The sequence below is a fragment of the Thalassophryne amazonica genome, chromosome 23 (assembly GCF_902500255.1).
Source record: "Thalassophryne amazonica chromosome 23, fThaAma1.1, whole genome shotgun sequence".
Lineage (NCBI taxonomy): Eukaryota > Metazoa > Chordata > Actinopteri > Batrachoidiformes > Batrachoididae > Thalassophryne > Thalassophryne amazonica.
The window spans coordinates 16,441,239-16,459,972 of record NC_047125.1 but is presented as its reverse complement, the minus strand read 5'-3'; the positions used below and the strand labels follow the sequence as shown (position 1 = coordinate 16,459,972).

The window sequence follows — 18,734 nt, the reverse complement described above, 5'->3', positions numbered from 1 at the left end:
ACGGTTGCAGCAGGGAGATATGGGAAACATGTAGGACAGGTGCTCTCTAGAAGCAGGATTGGAGACCTCTGTAGTAGACATTTGGCCTCAACCCTTGGAACCTAAAGGGTCTTGCTTGATTTTACCATATCTTAAGAAATTCCCCTTTTAGGGTACTTTTCTTTTAGTATAATGCCTAGGTGTTGCTTATCAAAATGTTCAGAACAATCTCCACTTTCTGAATATGAGACAAATATTTGTCTGGAACACTGTTTAAATATATGATCTAAAGGTTAACACCGTGCAATATGTCGTTTATATCAGCCTTTTGTTTATTTTGGTCGGGTTGTATCTTTTCCAGTGTTGTTTCAAACACAGTGCCCTGATTTTCCTAAGCGACAAAGTAAATCAAAACTGACTTTTGTTCATTTATGGGTAAGATTATCATATATGTTCACATTAATTCCAGCCCTAATAGTTGCGTATCCTATTTGTGTCATCCATATGACTGTGGACTGCGTCAGCACTGTGGACATGGTAATCCCTCGGCCTGGTACATGGATGAACAGGAACATATCTCCTGAATTATTGGCTTCACTTTGCACAACAAGAATCTGTTTAAAGCCTCTGCCTGCCTGGGTTTTGGTGAACAGTTTTCGATTTGGCAGGCGTTTGTTGCAGCAGCATGCTCAGTAGCTGCAGAGAGGTTTTAATGCTTTTTGTCACTTTATGGTGCTCAATTATGTCTCAGGTGCTTAACTCTCTGAATTTAGCAAATGTGTTCTTGGCATCTGGCAACATAGCATTAGTATGTTTCAGCTACAATTCAACATATTTCTGCCGCACTCATATGTTGCCATTTAACAGGGAATAGACACTTAAATGAGCCCGAATTCCAAATATCCTGTGCTGTTTGTGTAAGCTTTGTTTATTTCCCTCTGTTGCCATGTTTATTTTCCCTACTGACGCCTTCATACAGTTTTGCTTACGGCAAACTAATGGAGAACAATAAAAATAAACAAGAAGAGAGAAATATAAGGTTCGCTTAAAACTGGCAACATTTGCACGAGTGCTCACAGGTTTATTTATTTATTCAGGTACATATGCCCTAGAAAATGAAAACAACCGGTATAATATAACAGAGAAATGCATTTCCTGGAGGAAAGCCCCTGCTGCTGCCATGTTTTTAATGAAGTAAGGCTCAGAGCTCAGCTCTAAAAATACACATGGGAACGTTCATAGTATTGGTTGCTTTTAAAGCTACAGTGTGTAGGCTTTAGTGCCATCTAATGGTGAGGTTGCAAATTGCATTGTGCCATTGCCAGTCTTTTTTTTCATGTTTTCATGTTCACACTCCTTTGCCTTCTCTTGCGATAAGCAATATGTATGAGCCCCATTTTCACAAAAATGACCGTTGTCAATCTTGTTAGCCAGTGCTAGGAACGAGTAGGTGGCATATAGGGACGCAACCGCTTATTCCTCTTCATTTTTCTTCTGTGTTCGATTTGAGCTGTGAAATGCGAAAATCAAAGCCAGTGTGTGATAGCATCACAAAAGGTGATTTAACCTATTAGTTCATGATACGGTCAGGAAATCATCACATTTGGTATCACGAAAATTAATTAGTTAGGATTATGGTTATAGTTAGGCGGTGAAGTAATCTTGACCCCGTCACGAAAATGTGACACATTTTGTGATGGTATCATGAAAACAAAAAATGCAAGACTGGGCTGGTATCAACATGGCGCTGCAACATTGAGTCCTCTGTGAGGGGTCTCGCACCCCCAACACTGATTTATTGTTGCAGGTAACTATACACAAACAGATGGTTATGAATGCTTCAACACAGTTCAGCCAATAAATCCAACACACTGTAGCTTTTATGTGTTGCGTATCCTTTGGTACTTGGGTATTTGATCAAGTAGGGATCGCCTGTTGGGGTAAATATGGTGGGGACCTTGTGTGCCCCATGGCCACTACAGAAACCATGAAAGTCCAACGGGAACTCTAAACAAAGACAGCTAAGTGGGATCTGGTGAAACAAGAAGTCCTCAATGGTGGATCAGGCGGAGGAGATGATGGCTTGTAACCCAATGGCTGTGAAGGCGGATCAAGGCTGCAGCAGGTCCTTAGACCGTGATTGCCTGGGATTTCCCAGCCATTAGACCAAGCTAAGGATCGCTCAAGGACTGTGTGTTTGCCTGGGTGCAACAACATTCCTATGTCAAACAAACCTACACATAGTGCAGCAGATAACAGAATATTTGCAGAGGAATTGTTCAAATCTGGATACAAGCACCAAAATTTGACTGTGTATACCTTTTGGTATATATTTTAGACAAATAACGTTAGCCATTTGAATTTTCAACCAGGAGCCAAATAGGGGTCAATGAATTTTGCATAGGGGTCAAAATTTTAAAAAATGTTCCAATCATATTGAAAGCTACACCACATTATGTGTCTGATCATAACTATTCCAAAAAGGTATAGTTTTGACTATCTATGACTGAATATAATGGAGTTATGGGGTAAAAACAGCAAGAATGGTGGCAAAGGTCAGTTTCAGTTTGTACAGGAGTCAAAAGTTAAAGTTGCTCCAGTTATGGTAAAACATGATGCAAATTATTGGTTGAGTTAATAGGGTTTTTAAAAAGGATTAGTTTGCACCATGTGTCATGCTTAGTTGTCAGGTTACGGGGTAACATATGTCACATGGCATAGCATCCAATGGACGTCGACATTGTTTGACCTTTACCTTACAGACCAAGCATTTAACACAGTCAAAACTATTCAATTTGTTAATCCTATCAACGCAACCAATAATTTGCACCACTTTTTTTTTTTTTTTTACCAAAATTGGAGCAACTCTAACTTTTGACCCCTGTACAAACTGAAATTGACCTTTGTCACCATTCTTGCTGTTTTTACCCCATAACTCTATAATATTCAGTCATAGATAGTCCAAACTATATCCTTTTGGAATCTTCATGATCAGACAAATAACGTGGTATAGTTTTCAACATGATTGGAGCATTTTTAAATTTTGACCCCTGTGTAATTCTTCAATTGACCCCTACCTGGCTGCCTATTGAAAATTTAGGTGGCTAATGTGCTTTTATAAAAGAGTAATGTCTAAGGTGTATGTGTGCCAATTTTGGTGCTTGTTTCCAGAAATGAACAATTGCTACAGTTATCTGCTCCACTACAAAGGCATCTCTGGATGTAGATATCCTCTCTGGGAACTAATCAAAAGATGATTTTCCTCGCCAACGAGGGATTGGCATGATGGCTCTTCAAATTCATTTCAGTTAACCATTAAGGAGTTGAACTAGTGTTGGGCCCGTAGGGCAAACCTGTTTTCAGCAAACTGAGCGACTGAGCATGTGTAATCATGAGAAACATCAAGGCATCGCATGTTTGAAATAATTCTAAATCATTCATAAAGGTGTGTACTTTATGAATGATGGGCAACACAACAACATTCTATAGGCATCAACATTCCAATAATATTTGTTCCTGGTAATATAGAAGCAAAAACGTTTGTGTGGAGGTGGGTTAGTTTTTGTATATTTTGCAGAGTAAAGATGGCGCCTGTGTCTTGCACGCCACTTAGGCGGTGCTTTGATGTGACCTGGTTTATGCAAGCGTAATGGCAGGCTGCTTTGGTCAATACTCTCCTGCAGAAATCTATTAGGATCGGGCGTGCACGGAGAGCAGTGCCACAGAGCGATAAGGCCTTTTCTTATTTATTTTTTTCTTAAAATGCAAGCGCAGGGTTATTTTTCATCCACCCGATCAGGAGTTCAAGGTGTTTGTCAAACAGGAAACAAGAACAGAAATGTTCTTTACCAATCCCGTTCTGGCGTGCGCTCATTAGTGCACCACTGGCTGAGTGATTGGATGAGTGCTTGTTATTGTTTCGCTGCAATTAGGATTATTAAAATGATTAATTGGCTGCAGAATGATTGAGAGGTCCAACGGTGACTGCTTCCAGATGTAAATGCGCCGCAGCTGTTGCAGCACAGAAGGGTCAACGGTTCAACTTTCTGTCTGCGCGTTCATCTGTGATATGTGGGTAAAATCCTTTAAAGCCACTGTGTGATCAAGTTTAAGCGAGGAGAACTGATGTTTCGTTTAGATACTGTAATTCCATTTGACAATAAAAAGGGATCAAAGGAACAGCTGGAGTTGGCGGGAACGGAATGTCAAAGCTTTTGCAGCCTCCAGCAAATTGGTGCGTATGAATGGCTCCCAGACAAGTGATCATGGCCAACGATGTTTAATGTCTGCAGATTTTTTTAAAAATGTATTTATTTTTCTGGAAGCTCATTTGCACAGGTATAAATAAAGGAAATTATGACTTCTCCTTTTTCCAGTTGAGTACAGTTTTATTCAGAATTATTATCCTGGTTTAGTAACTTGTAATTCTCTGGAATTATGTCTTACAATTTTATCTCAGCCTCGCTTATCATATACCTATAAATGATACACCAATATGACTGGATAAAACACTAAAGAATAAATAACAATATACCCTTTTCGCAGAAAGGTAATATTTTTCATACCACCCGAGTAATCAGCCAATCCGGACAGCGGGGCGGCGTCACGACGAAGAGGCGCGGTCAGAGGAACTGTGAAATACTGTTGAGTCACTATTAATAATTTCTTACATGTCCAACCTCATAGGTTGATAGTTAAAATTAAATTTGTTAGTTCTAAAAGCCATCATAATTATTTATAGGAAAACGTTCTATTTTTTTCTACTAAGGTTTGAACTTTGAGTGTTTACACAGGAGAGAAAAGTGAGAAAATGTTAATGCCTGTTTGAGAAAAGTGTAGAAAGTGTGTAGTGAGGGGTTTTACAGCCTTAAAACATCTATAATAATTGTAAAAAATAACGCTGACTACTTTGCGGATTTTGCCTGTCGCGGGTTATTTTTAGAACGTAACTCCCGCGATAAACGAGGGACCACTGTATATGATAAAATCATTATCAAGTTGTTCACCAATGAATATGGCTTTTTACACCCTTCAGAAAACCATACAACATTTATAATTTATAGGTATATGATAAAATCGTTATCAAGAAAAGGGACTTACTTACTGGGAGCACAGCGGTGTTCTGCTGTATCTGTTAGCTGTTTGAACTGAGCTGTTTGAGTTCTTTGAATTAACAGTCTTTTTCAAGACTTTTTTACTTTTTTTTTTTTACTTTTTCACCGTGCTCCAACGCCTAAAGAAGACCTCTAACGGTCGAAGCATCGCGACGGAGCTCTTTTATCAGCTAACCTTCATCAGCGTTGGCAAGCTAACTAGCTTGCTAACGCTTTCGTTTTTATTTTTATTTTATTTTTTAGCACTGTTGTCGTGCTGCTCCACAGCCTGTCCAGTGGATTTTTATTTTATTTTAGCACTGTTGTCGTGTGTTACCTGTGCTGCTCCACAGCCTGGCCAGTGGATTTTTATTTTATTTTTTAGCACTGTTGTCGTACCTGTGCTGCTCCACAGCCTGTCCAGTGGATTTTGATTTTGATTTTATTTTTTTTGGCACTGTTGTCGTGTGTTACCTGTGCTGCTCCACAGCCTGTCCAGTGGATTTTGATTTTGATTTTATTTTTTTTGGCACTGTTGTCGTGTGTTACCTGTGCTGCTCCACAGCCTGTCTAGTGGATTTTTATTTTATTTTTTACCACTGTTGTCGTGTGTTACCTGTGCTGCTCCACAGCCTGTCCAGTGGATTTTTATTTTATTATTTTATTTTATTTATTTATTTATTTATTTATTTATTTATTTTTATTTTTTTTAGCACTGTTGTCGTGTGTTACCTGTGCTGCTCCACAGCCTGTCCAGTGGATTTTGATTTTGATTTTATTTTTTTTGGCACTGTTGTCGTGTGTTACCTGTGCTGCTCCACAGCCTGTCTAGTGGATTTTTATTTTATTTTTTACCACTGTTGTCGTGTGTTACCTGTGCTGCTCCACAGCCTGTCCAGTGGATTTTTATTTTATTATTTTATTTTATTTATTTATTTATTTATTTATTTTATTTTTTTTAGCACTGTTGTCGTGCGTTACCTGTGCTGCTCCACAGCCTGTCCAGTGGATTTTTATTTAGCGCTGTTGTCGTGCGTTACCTGTGCTGCTCCACAGCCTGTCTAGTGGATTTTTATTTTGTTTTAGCACTGTTGTCGTGCGTTACCTGTGCTGCTCCACAGCCTGTCTAGTGGATTTCTATTTTGTTTTAGCACTGTTGTCGTGCGTTGCCTGTGCTGCTCCACAGCCTGTCCAGTGGATTTTTATTTTTATTTTATTTTATTTTTTAGCACTGTTGTTGTGCGTTACCTGTGCTGCTCCACAGCCTGTCTAGTGGATTTTTATTTTGTTTTAGCACTGTTGTTGTGCGTTACCTGTGCTGCTCCACAGCCTGTCTAGTGGATTTTTATTTTGTTTTAGCACTGTTGTTGTGCGTTACCTGTGCTGCTCCACAGCCTGTCTAGTGGATTTCTATTTTGTTTTAGCACTGTTGTCGTGCGTTACCTGTGCTGCTCCACAGCCTGTCTAGTGGATTTCTATTTTGTTTTAGCACTGTTGTCGTGCGTTACCTGTGCTGCTCCACAGCCTGTCTAGTGGATTTTTATTTTGTTTTAGCACTGTTGTCGTGCGTTGCCTGTGCTGCTCCACAGCCTGTCCAGTGGATTTTTATTTTTATTTTATTTTATTTTTTAGCACTGTTGTTGTGCGTTACCTGTGCTGCTCCACAGCCTGTCTAGTGGATTTTTATTTTATTTTAGCACTGTTGTCGTGCGTTACCTGTGCTGCTCCACAGCCTGTCTAGTGTCGGATTCCCTGTTTGGGAATCCGCTAGCTTAGCGTAGCTACTAGCTCTTAGCCGTTTTAGCATGGCGGCTTCTCCTGTCTCTCCCGCACTTTTCTGCTCTGGGTGTGAAATGTTTAGTTATTCCTCGGCCTCTTTTAGCAGTAACGGTACATGTAATAAGTGCAGCTTATTCGTAGCTTTGGAGGCCAGGCTGGGCGAATTGGAGACTCGGCTCCGCACCGTGGAAAATTCTACAGCTAGCCAGGCCCCTGTAGTCGGTGCGGACCAAGGTAGCTTAGCCGCCGTTAGTTCCCCCCTGGCAGACCCCGTGCAGTCGGGAAGGCAGGCTGACTGGGTGACTGTGAGGAGGAAGCGTAGCCCTAAACAGAAGCCCCGTGTACACCGTCAACCCGTTCACATCTCTAACCGTTTTTCCCCACTCGACGATACACTCGCCGAGGATCAAACTCTGGTTATTGGCGACTCTGTTTTGAGAAATGTGAAGTTAGCGACACCAGCAACCATTGTCAATTGTCTTCCGGGGGCCAGAGCAGGCGACATCGAAGGACATTTGAAATTGCTGGCTAAGGCTAAGCGTAAATTTGGTAAGATTGTAATTCACGTCGGCAGTAATGACACTCGGTTACGACAATCGGAGGTCACTAAAATTAACATTGAATCGGTGTGTAACTTTGCAAAAACAATGTCGGACTCTGTTGTTTTCTCTGGGCCCCTCCCCAATCAGACCGGGAGTGACATGTTTAGCCGCATGTTCTCCTTGAATTGCTGTCTGTCTGAGTGGTGTCCAAAAAATGAGGTGGGCTTCATTGATAATTGGCAAAGCTTCTGGGGAAAACCTGGTCTTGTTAGGAGAGACGGCATCCATCCCACTTTAGAGGGAGCAGCTCTCATTTCTAGAAATCTGGCCAATTTTTTGCGATCCTCCAAACTGTGACTGTCTAGCGTTGGGACCAGGAGGCAGAGCTGTAGTCTTACACACCTCTCTGCAGCTTCTCTCCCCCTGCCATCCCCCTATTACCCCATCCCTGTAGAGACGGTGCCTGCTCCCAGACCACCAATAACTAGCAAAAATCTATTTAAGCATAAAAATTCAAAAAGAAAAAATAATATAGCACCTTCAATTGCACCACAGACTAAAACAGTTAAATGTGGTCTATTAAACATTAGGTCTCTTTCTTCTAAGTCCCTGTTGGTAAATGATATAATAATTGATCAACGTATTGATTTATTCTGCCTAACAGAAACTTGGTTACAGCAGGATGAATATGTTAGTTTAAATGAGTCAACACCCCCGAGTCACACTAACTGTCAGAATGCTCGTAGCACGGGCCGGGGCGGAGGATTAGCAGCAATCTTCCATTCCAGCTTATTAATTAATCAAAAACCTAGACAGAGCTTTAATTCATTTGAAAGCTTGTCTCTTAGTCTTGTCCATCCAAATTGGAAGTCCCAAAAACCAGTTTTATTTGTTATTATCTATCGTCCACCTGGTCGTTACTGTGAGTTTCTCTGTGAATTTTCAGACCTTTTGTCTGACTTAGTGCTTAGCTCAGATAAGATAATTATAGTGGGCGATTTTAACATCCACACAGATGCTGAAAATGACAGCCTCAACACTGCATTTAATCTATTATTAGACTCTATTGGCTTTGCTCAAAAAGTAAATGAGTCCACCCACCACTTTAATCATATTTTAGATCTTGTTCTGACTTATGGTATGGAAATAGAAGACTTAACAGTATTCCCTGAAAACTCCCTTTTGTCTGATCATTTTTTAATAACATTTACATTTACCCTGATGGACTACCCTGCAGTGGGGAATAAGTTTCATTACACTAGAAGTCTTTCAGAAAGCGCTGTAACTAGGTTTAAGGATATGATTCCTTCTTTATGTTCTCTAATGTCATATACCAACACAGAGCAGAGTAGCTACCTAAACTCTGTAAGGGAGTTAGAGTATCTTGTCAATAGTTTTACATCCTCATTGAAGACAACTTTGGATGCTGTAGCTCCTCTGAAAAAGAGAGCTTTAAATCAGAAGTGTCTGACTCCGTGGTATAACTCACAAACTCGTAGCTTAAAGCAGATAACCCGTAAGTTGGAGAGGAAATGGCGTCTCACTAATTTAGAAGATCTTCACTTAGCCTGGAAAAAGAGTTTGTTGCTCTATAAGAAAGCCCTTCGTGAAGCTAGGACATCTTTCTACTCATCACTAATTGAAGAAAATAAGAACAACCCCAGGTTTCTTTTCAGCACTGTAGCCAGGCTGACAAAGAGTCAGAGCTCTATTGAGCTGAGTATTCCATTAACTTTAACTAGTAATGACTTCATGACTTTCTTTGCTAACAAAATTTTGACTATTAGAGAAAAAATTACTCATAACCATCCCAAAGATGTATCGTTATCTTTGGCTGCTTTCAGTGATGCCGGTATTTGGTTAGACTCTTTCTCTCCGATTGTTCTGTCTGAGTTATTTTCATTAGTTACTTCATCCAAACCATCAACATGCTTATTAGACCCCATTCCTGCCAGGCTGCTCAAGGAAGTCCTACCATTATTTAATGCTTCAATCTTAAATATGATCAATCTATCTTTGTTAGTTGGTTATGTACCACAGGCCTTTAAGGTGGCAGTAATTAAACCATTACTTAAAAAGCCATCACTTGACCCAGCTATCTTAGCTAATTATAGGCCAATCTCCAACCTTCCTTTTCTCTCAAAGATTCTTGAGAGGGTAGTTGTAAAACAGCTAACTGATCACCTGCAGAGGAATGGTCTATTTGAAGAGTTTCAGTCAGGTTTTAGAATTCATCATAGTACAGAAACAGCATTAGTGAAGGTTACAAATGATCTTCTTATGGCTTTGGACAGTGGACTTATCTCTGTGCTTGTTCTGTTGGACCTCAGTGCTGCTTTTGATACTGTTGACCATAAAATTTTATTACAGAGATTAGAGCATGTCATAGGTATTAAAGGCATTGCGCTGCGGTGGTTTGAATCATATTTGTCTAATAGATTACAGTTTGTTCATGTAAATGGGGAATCTTTTTCACAGACTAAAGTTAATTATGGAGTTCCACAAGGTTCTGTGCTAGGACCAATTTTATTCACTTTATACATGCTTCCCTTGGGCAGTATTATTAGACGGTATTGCTTAAATTTTCATTGTTACGCAGATGATACCCAGCTTTATCTATCCATGAAGCCAGAGGATACGCACCAATTAGCTAAACTGCAGGATTGTCTTACAGACATAAAGACATGGATGACCTCTAATTTCCTGCTTTTAAACTCAGATAAAACTGAAGTTATTGTACTTGGCCCCACAAATCTTAGAAGCATGGTGTCTAACCAGATCGTTACTCTGGATGGCATTTCCCTGATCTCTAGTAATACTGTGAGAAATCTTGGAGTTATTTTTGATCAGGATATGTCATTCAAAGCGCATATTAAACAAATATGTAGGACTGCCTTTTTGCATTTACGCAATATCTCTAAAATCAGAAAGGTCTTGTCTCAGAGTGATGCTGAAAAACTAATTCATGCATTTGTTTCCTCTAGGCTGGACTATTGTAATTCATTATTATCAGGTTGTCCTAAAAGTTCCCTAAAAAGCCTTCAGTTGGTTCAGAATGCTGCAGCTAGAGTACTGACGGGGACTAGCAGGAGAGAGCATATCTCACCCGTGTTGGCCTCCCTTCATTGGCTTCCTGTTAATGCTAGAATAGAATTTAAAATTCTTCTTCTTACTTATAAGGTTTTGAATAATCAGGTCCCATCTTATCTTAGGGACCTCATAGTACCATATTACCCCATTAGAGCGCTTCGCTCTCAGACTGCGGGCTTACTTGTAGTTCCTAGGGTTTGTAAGAGTAGAATGGGAGGCAGAGCCTTCAGCTTTCAGGCTCCTCTCCTGTGGAACCAGCTCCCAATTCAGATCAGGGAGACAGATACCCTCTCTACTTTTAAGATTAGGCTTAAAACTTTCCTTTTCGCTAAGGCTTATAGTTAGGGCTGGATCGGGTGACCCTGGACCATCCCTTGGTTATGTTGCTTTAGACGTAGACTGTGTTTCATAATTATTGTATGGCCTTGCCTTGCAATGTGGAGCGCCTTGGGGCAACTGTTTGTTGTGATTTGGCGCTATACAAGAAAAAAGTTGATTGATTGATTGATTGAAGTTGTTTTACCAATGAACATGGCTTTACACCCTGAAGAGTGTATAAAGCCATATTCATTGGTAGAACAACTTGATAACTGATCATACTTATGACAAATCATCTCAGCCCATATTATCTCTTAAATATGACACAATTCCAACATATAACTTATTATAGCTTTATTACAGCCTAGCATCTCAGCATTATGACCCAGCATCCCACAACTTCATGTTTCTTAACAATATAGTATGCCTTAATGTATTGTTTATTGTGGCATAGTATTTCACAATAAACATCTCATAACTCATTATGACTTAGTATCTTGTAATTATGACTCAGCATTTCTCAGCATTTATCTCTTCATGGAATAGCATTCGTTAAAAGTAAATTGTAATGTGGAGTAGTATCTCATAATAAACATCTCATAACTCATTAGGACTTAGTATCTTGTAATTATGACTCGGCGTTTCTCAGCATTTATCTCTTCATGGAATAGTATTCCTTAAATGTAAAATGTAATGTGGAGTAGTATCTCATAATAAACATCTCATAACTCATTATGACAGTATCTTGTAATTATGACTCAGCATTTATCTCTTCATGGAATAGTATTCCTTAAATGTAAACTGTAATGTGGAGTAGTGTCTCATAATAAACATCTCATAACTCATTATGACAGTATCTTGTAATTATGACTCAGCGTTTCTCAGCATTTATCTCTTCATGGAATAGCATTCGTTAAAAGTAAATTGTAATGTGGAGTAGTATCTCATAATAAACATCTCATAACTCATTATGACTTAGTATCTTGTAATTATGACTCAGCGTTTCTCAGCATTTATCTCTTCATGGAATAGTATTCCTTAAATGTAAACTGTAATGTGGAGTAGTGTCTCATAATAAACATCTCATAACTCATTATGACAGTATCTTGTAATTATGACTCAGCGTTTCTCAGCATTTATCTCTTCATGGAATAGTATTCCTTAAATGTAAACTGTAATGTGGAGTAGTGTCTCATAATAAACATCTCATAACTCATTATGACAGTATCTTGTAATTATGACTCAGCGTTTCTCAGCATTTATCTCTTCATGGAATAGCATTCCTTAAATGTAAAATGTAATGTGGAGTAGTATCTAATAATAAACATCTCATAACTCATTATGACTTAGTATCTTGTAATTATGACTCACCATTTCTCAGCATTTATCTCTTCATGGAATAGTATTCCTTAAATGTAAACTGTAATGTGGAGTAGTGTCTCATAATAAACATCTCATAACGCATTATGACTTAGTATCTTGTAATTATGACTCAGCATTTCTCAGCATTTATCTCTTCGTGGAATAGCATATGTAAATTGTAATGTGGAGTAGTATCTCACAATAAACATCTCATAACTTATTATGACTTAGTATCTTGTAATTGACTGTTTCTCAGCATTTATCTCTTCATGGAATAGCATTCCTTAAATGTAAATTGTAATGTGGAATAGTATCTCATAATAAACATCTCATAACTCATTATGACTTAGTATCTTGTAATTATGACTCAGCATTTCTCAGCATTTATCTCTTCGTGGAATAGCATATGTAAATTGTAATGTGGAGTAGTATCTCACAGTAAACATCTCATAACTCATTATGACTTAGTATCTTGTAATTATGACTCAGCGTTTCTCAGCATTTATCTCTTCATGGAATAGCATTCCTTAAATGTAAATTGTAATGTGGAGTAGTATCACATAATAAACATCTCATAACTCATTATGAATTAGTATCTTGTAATTATGACTCAGCATTTCTCAGCATTTACCTCTTCGTGGAATAGCATTCCTTAAATGTAAATTGTAATGTGGATTAGTATCTCATAATAAACGTCTTATAACATATGACTATGACTTAGTATTTCATAATTATGACTCAGTTAAGGTGTAGCATGATTTCATGTCAGCTTTATTGTGAATTAATATTTCATATCCGTCTCATAGCCTCACATGATTGGCACTTTGTGGTAATTGTGATTCAGCAACCTACAATCTAGCATCTCTTAATGGTGTAGCATACCTTCATATACAGTATAATAACTTAATTTGATTACTACTTAGTATGTCATAATTATTAATTGACATTGCACAACTTGGCATCTCTTACTGGTATCACTTGCCTTAATGTTATCTTTACTGTGACTTTTTCTCATAAACATCTCATAACTTCATAATATTGGCAGTTTGTTGTAATTGTGACTCAGCATCTAACAATTTATCATCTCTTAATGGTGTAGCATGCCTTAATGTGTTATAAACACAGCTTAATTTGATGATTTTGACTGAGTATGTTATTATTATGATGTGGCATCGCACACCTTAGCATCTCTTAATGGTATAGCATGCCTTGTTGTCAGCGTTATTGTGACTTAATGCCTCATAAACATCTCATAACTTCATATGATTGACTTAGTTTATGGTAACTGGTTCAGCATCCTATGACTTAGCACTACTTAATGTTATAGCATTCCTTAATGTTGCTTTTATTGTGGCTTAGTATGTCAAAACTTCACAGAACTTGCTACAATTCTTTCTTATCTCATAATTATGACTCAGCATTACACAACTTAGCATCATATAGCCTACCTTAATGTGAACTTTATTGTGACTTAATGTCTCATAATAAACATAGCTTAATATAATTCCAACTTAATATCATAATTGACTCAGCATCACACAGCTTAGCATCTCTTAATGGTATAGCATGCCTTGTTGTCAGCATTATTGTGACTTAATGCCTCATAAACATCTCATAACTTCATATGATTGACTTAGTTTATTGTAACAGTGGTTCAGCATCCAACGACTTAGCACTACTTAATGTTATAGCATTCCTTAATGTTGCTTTTATTGTGGCTTACTGTCTCATAATAAACTTTGTGTAACTTAATATGATTTTGACTTAGTATCTGGTAATTATGACTCAGCATCACACAACTCAGCATAGTATAGCATGCCTTATTGTCAGCTTTATTGTGACTTAATATCTGATAAGAAACATAACTTCATATTATTACAACTCAGCATTGCACAACTTAACATTTCTTAATGGTATAGCATGCTTTAATTCCAGCTTCAGTGACTTAATATCTCATAAACATCTCATAGCGTCATAGGATTGACTTAGTCTATTGCATTGGTGGCTCAGTATCCTCCAGTTGAGCATCTCTGAGTGGTATAGCATTCCTTAACGCTGCCTTTATTGTGGTTTAATATCTTATAATAAATGTCATAATATGATTATTATGACTTAGTATATCATAATTATGACTCAGCATCACACAACTTAGCATCTCTTCATGGTATAGCATTCCTTGATGATGGATTTATTGTGGCTTAATGTCTCATAATAAACTTGTCATATATTACCGATTACAACTTAGTGTAGTATGCCTGAATGTCAGCTTTATTGTGACTTAATATCTCATAATAAACTTTTCCTAATGTAATATGATTGACTTAGACTCTCATAATTTTGACTGAGCATCACACAACTTGGCATCTGTTAAGGTATTGACTTAATGTCAGCTTTATTGCAAGTTAATATCTCATAATAAACATCTCATAACTTCTTATGACTGGCTTAGTTTATTGTAATTGTGACCTAGCATTCTGGCATGTCTTGTTTAAAGAGATATATATAGAGATTTTATATAACTCCATATATAGCTATACACGTGCACGCACACACATACATGATATGGTTGAATTATTTATTGAATGAATTGTTGTAATACTTGCAAATATATCGGTCAACAAAGAAGGGAAAACATGCTGACAAACAAAATTGTGACTGGCCATGATATCATGCAATCTGCAACCTCACCACTAGATGGTACTAAATTCTACACACTGTAGCTTTAATTTGGTATCTTGTGTCTTGCAACTGACACACATCTCATCCTGAAAATTTGCATTTTATTTATTTATTTTTTAACCAAGAATTACATCATTGTACTGAAAAATTAATTAGGACTTGGTTGCTGTTGTTTCATTTGAATACATACATAGTAATAATAATAATAACAATGTGTGTAATATATGCTGCAATATCTCTGCTTTTCTTAAATGTTTCCCCTCATTTTATGATGTTTTTGTATTGTATATTGTATGACACGAATGAGCAGGGCTTGATCATAATGACGTCATTCCAACATAACCATGAGAAAGAGCTGCATATCAATAACTTTGATCATTCCAGGAATCAGTATATTTTTTTTCCCCCACATGTTCTTTCTTGAAGGACACGTGTGCAAAGCTGCACTTGGAGGCTTCTACTGATCTGAAGACGCACTGGCTCTTCTGACACAGCCGGTGGATACTAAGTATTTCAGTCACGGGCGCGCACGCAGAGAGTGGAGCAGCCACAGGCTGCGCACGTCGACTGTCCGTGCAAATGTTGCCGGGTGCACCATGTTATCTCGCACTTGCTGCTAGGTGGAGCCCGAGTATACGGCGTGAGCGGCAGTCCTCCTCCGAGCCTCTTCCTCTCACCTTCTTCCACCGACTCTCCAAAGCCTCTCGGTCCGTGCACGCAGCCGGTGCGCACAATTGGTTTGTCACAGACGCCACAGAGCCAAACACTTTCCCTCCCCACCTCCCCCAGCGCCATTCAACCTCCTCCCCAGTCCCCCCCTCCCTCCTCAAACTCCACTCGTGGACCGCTCGTTCTCAGAAGCTTCCAAATTATGGATACTGTGCTTTTCGTGCGCGCCTGATCCTGGACGTGATGTAGAAGGGATGCCTCGCGCCACGCAGGGATGTAAGGGATACAGCGCGAGGAACTTCTCTCGTTAACATCCTCGGATTCTGCAGTTTTTTACATTTTTATTTTTAAATCATTTTTCCAAGATTTTTTTACATTTTTTTTTAAAATAAGGATACTGGTCGGACCTTTTGGAGGCAACCGCTTGGATTCGCGCGTAAAGGGCGCAAGAGAAATGATCCCGAACGGATCGAAAGACGTGAGATGTGTCCCATTTTCGCCACTGCGCTCTAAAGCCCGCGGTAAGTGTACAAAATGCGCACATCCACAGTAATCTGCGCATGAATGAACTCCCGCAGCGTGGCGGATGCGCTCTTGGGAGAAAAAAAGAAAATCAGCCTCGCCACGCGCCGCGCTCTTAATTACTACCTCCAACGCGCGATCTCCGGCGATCCACGCGCGGTATGTTGACGTGCAACACAACTGCACAAAAATTCTAGTTGCGGATCTGAGATCTGACATAAATAAGGCGCTGCTGTCATGATTTCACCCACACACTGCGTTCAAACCAGTTCACACTGGCTTTAGAAAGGTTGGATGCGTAAGTGACATAAGTTCACGCAGAATAGAACTGGCGTTCCACTTTTTGTTCACTTTTATAGACAATAATTGACACTTCAAAAATTATAATATAAATATTCCGCAAAATCTGACTATAAAATTACCTAATTCTGCTTTTAAAGGCGCGTAACAGGCCTGAAATTGCTCTTGCAGCTTTGGCACATCTGCATTTTTCATTAAAATCCACCAGTGTGTAAATAATGCTGATTATTGGGCGTGTAATTTGAAAATGCTCACTCACCAGGTGAGTTATCAGTTTGTTTCCAATTAGCGATGGATGTGCACAGTTAATTTAAGACAGTGCTGCACATTTGCTGTGTGATGACACGCGCAAGTCAAAGCAACCGAGCGCTATGAATGAGTTGTGAGGTTTTTGTCGTCGCTGCACATTCATGCCCCCTCATGTGCAATTTATCATTTGCCTGCTTTGCGTGTTGCTCTGCAGGAGGAACTGTGATGGAGAGTTCATGGTGTGCTTTGGGTCACTTTTTGCGTTAATAACTTTGGCTTGTCAATCAGGAAACACAATATGTGCGGTTTTAAATTTGCAGCAGAGTGCAGCACCTTGTGTGAAATCATGTGTATTTGAATTGGGATGCACACAAAAATGTGTGTTTGTACCCCGTGTGCCTCAGAGATGAAAGTTGTGAAACAATGGCGAGATTTCTGGGCGTTGACCATCTCCCAATTTATCCATACAGTACATTCACATTTGACAAGTTTCCTGTATTTATTTTTTATTTGTTTTAAAGGGTAAATGTATTCAGGGTTATGTGATCACTCATAGGTAGCATGTGTTCATGCTAACTACAGGCATCGCTTACAATTAGCATTAGCCAAGGTTAGCATCACCCATGAACAGTTAGCTTCAACCGTTGCGCTCACATTATCTTGGCAAAGCTATATTTTGTCATCTTCTCCGTTGTTGTGTTTGTCCTGCATTGCGACAGTCTTGGTTACACAATCGGTGAGAAGCTAACGTTACCAAGTATCCCGCTGAAACAAAACAAAGACCTCCGATAGGAAATTTCAGCTATTAAATGCTACAGGTGTCAACCTGACTCCAGAAATGGCAAAGAGGGTACAGGTTTCTTTGTAACCACCAACTCCACCAAGTGATTTCATTGATGAACTCATCCCATCTGCTGTTTATCAGTGAACACTTGGAGCTAATGGTCATTAATGGGTAATGCTAGCAATGTTTAGTAAAGGACAACAAGCAGAATTGAGTGTTGGGTATACAATTTTTTTCACACAGACCACAATAATATGAAGACAGCCTCAACCAAAGTGAGAACCAGCTAACTGTTAGCAACAACATCAACTTCTGACTATTAGCAATAACAGCAGTTTCCAGTAACTTCTAACAATTAACGATGTAGGACGCGGCAGGCTGCTAGCTGTCAGTGGCGGAATATGTCATCTTCTCATTGAAACCAATAAAATAGCCACTTTACTCTTAGCCAAATACAGACACTGTGTGAATCCAGTGAAATTGTGCCTTCCAGTTTTATGCGGAGGTCATAATTTCCTGGCTTTGTTCTCCAGGAACGCCACCTGTAGTTGGAATTTCGATTTGAGAACTTGTTTGAACCCCACACATCTAGAGTTCATAATCCAAGATGGTTGCTCCCAGTATTGGCAGTAGTGAAAGCTGTAGTTTTTGTTGTTTTTAAGCTTCTTTTTTTGGTCACCTTTTTTTATCCATGTAATAAATCATGCATGCAGTACTTTCCGACTGGTTTCTGTGGGCATGATACGGCAGGATTTTTATGTGTGAAATACTGTCTAATGTGGTGTCTAGGGTTGCCAACTCTCTGAAAAATAAATAAGGGACACCTCACTGGCAGGGCTGACCGGCCCATGGAAATATAGACTGGAATGGACATGCGCGCCTCTATCTATTAGCGTCGCTCAGGACAGGAAGGCGCCATTACTAAGGGTGGAAATGTGCAGCTCATCAATAATAAACTGACCACTTTTTTTGCACTAGCGTCACTATTTCTTAATGGATTTTAATAAATGTAGGCTTGTTTCAAAGCCCTTTGAAAGCTCTTTCCAATGCACCTATGCATGTGTCGGTAAAAAAACAAACAACTTTTATGTAAAATGCAGAAATTTGGGGAAATTACGACAAACTGTGCTGCTTTTCTCGCTCTATTGTCGCTATTTGTTAACAGATTTGAATAAAGGTAGGCTTGTTTTAAAGCCCTTTCATTGCTCTTTCTAATGAACCCATACATGTCTAGGTAGAAAAAAATGTTTTATGTAAAGTGTGGAAATTTGTGGAAAATATTCCATTCTGTTCATTTACTGTGATTTTTTTTTTTCCTGTCATCATAATTCTCGATGGATTTTTATAAATGAAGCCTTGTAAGTTGTA

At 38.9% G+C, this 18,734-nt stretch overlaps 1 long non-coding RNA gene across 2 annotated transcripts in view; it reads left to right on the top strand.

Moving 5' to 3' along the window:
• The first annotated feature begins 15,660 nt into the window (after positions 1-15,660).
• Positions 15,661-18,734, top strand: part of LOC117505318 — a 117,869-nt gene continuing 114,795 nt past the window's right edge. The window contains exon 1 of one of the 2 annotated variants that reach the window (XR_004559067.1): positions 15,661-16,032. This is a non-coding gene — a long non-coding RNA (uncharacterized LOC117505318). The remainder of the gene's footprint in view (positions 16,033-18,734) is intronic. The other variant, XR_004559066.1, reaches the window with a different exon arrangement.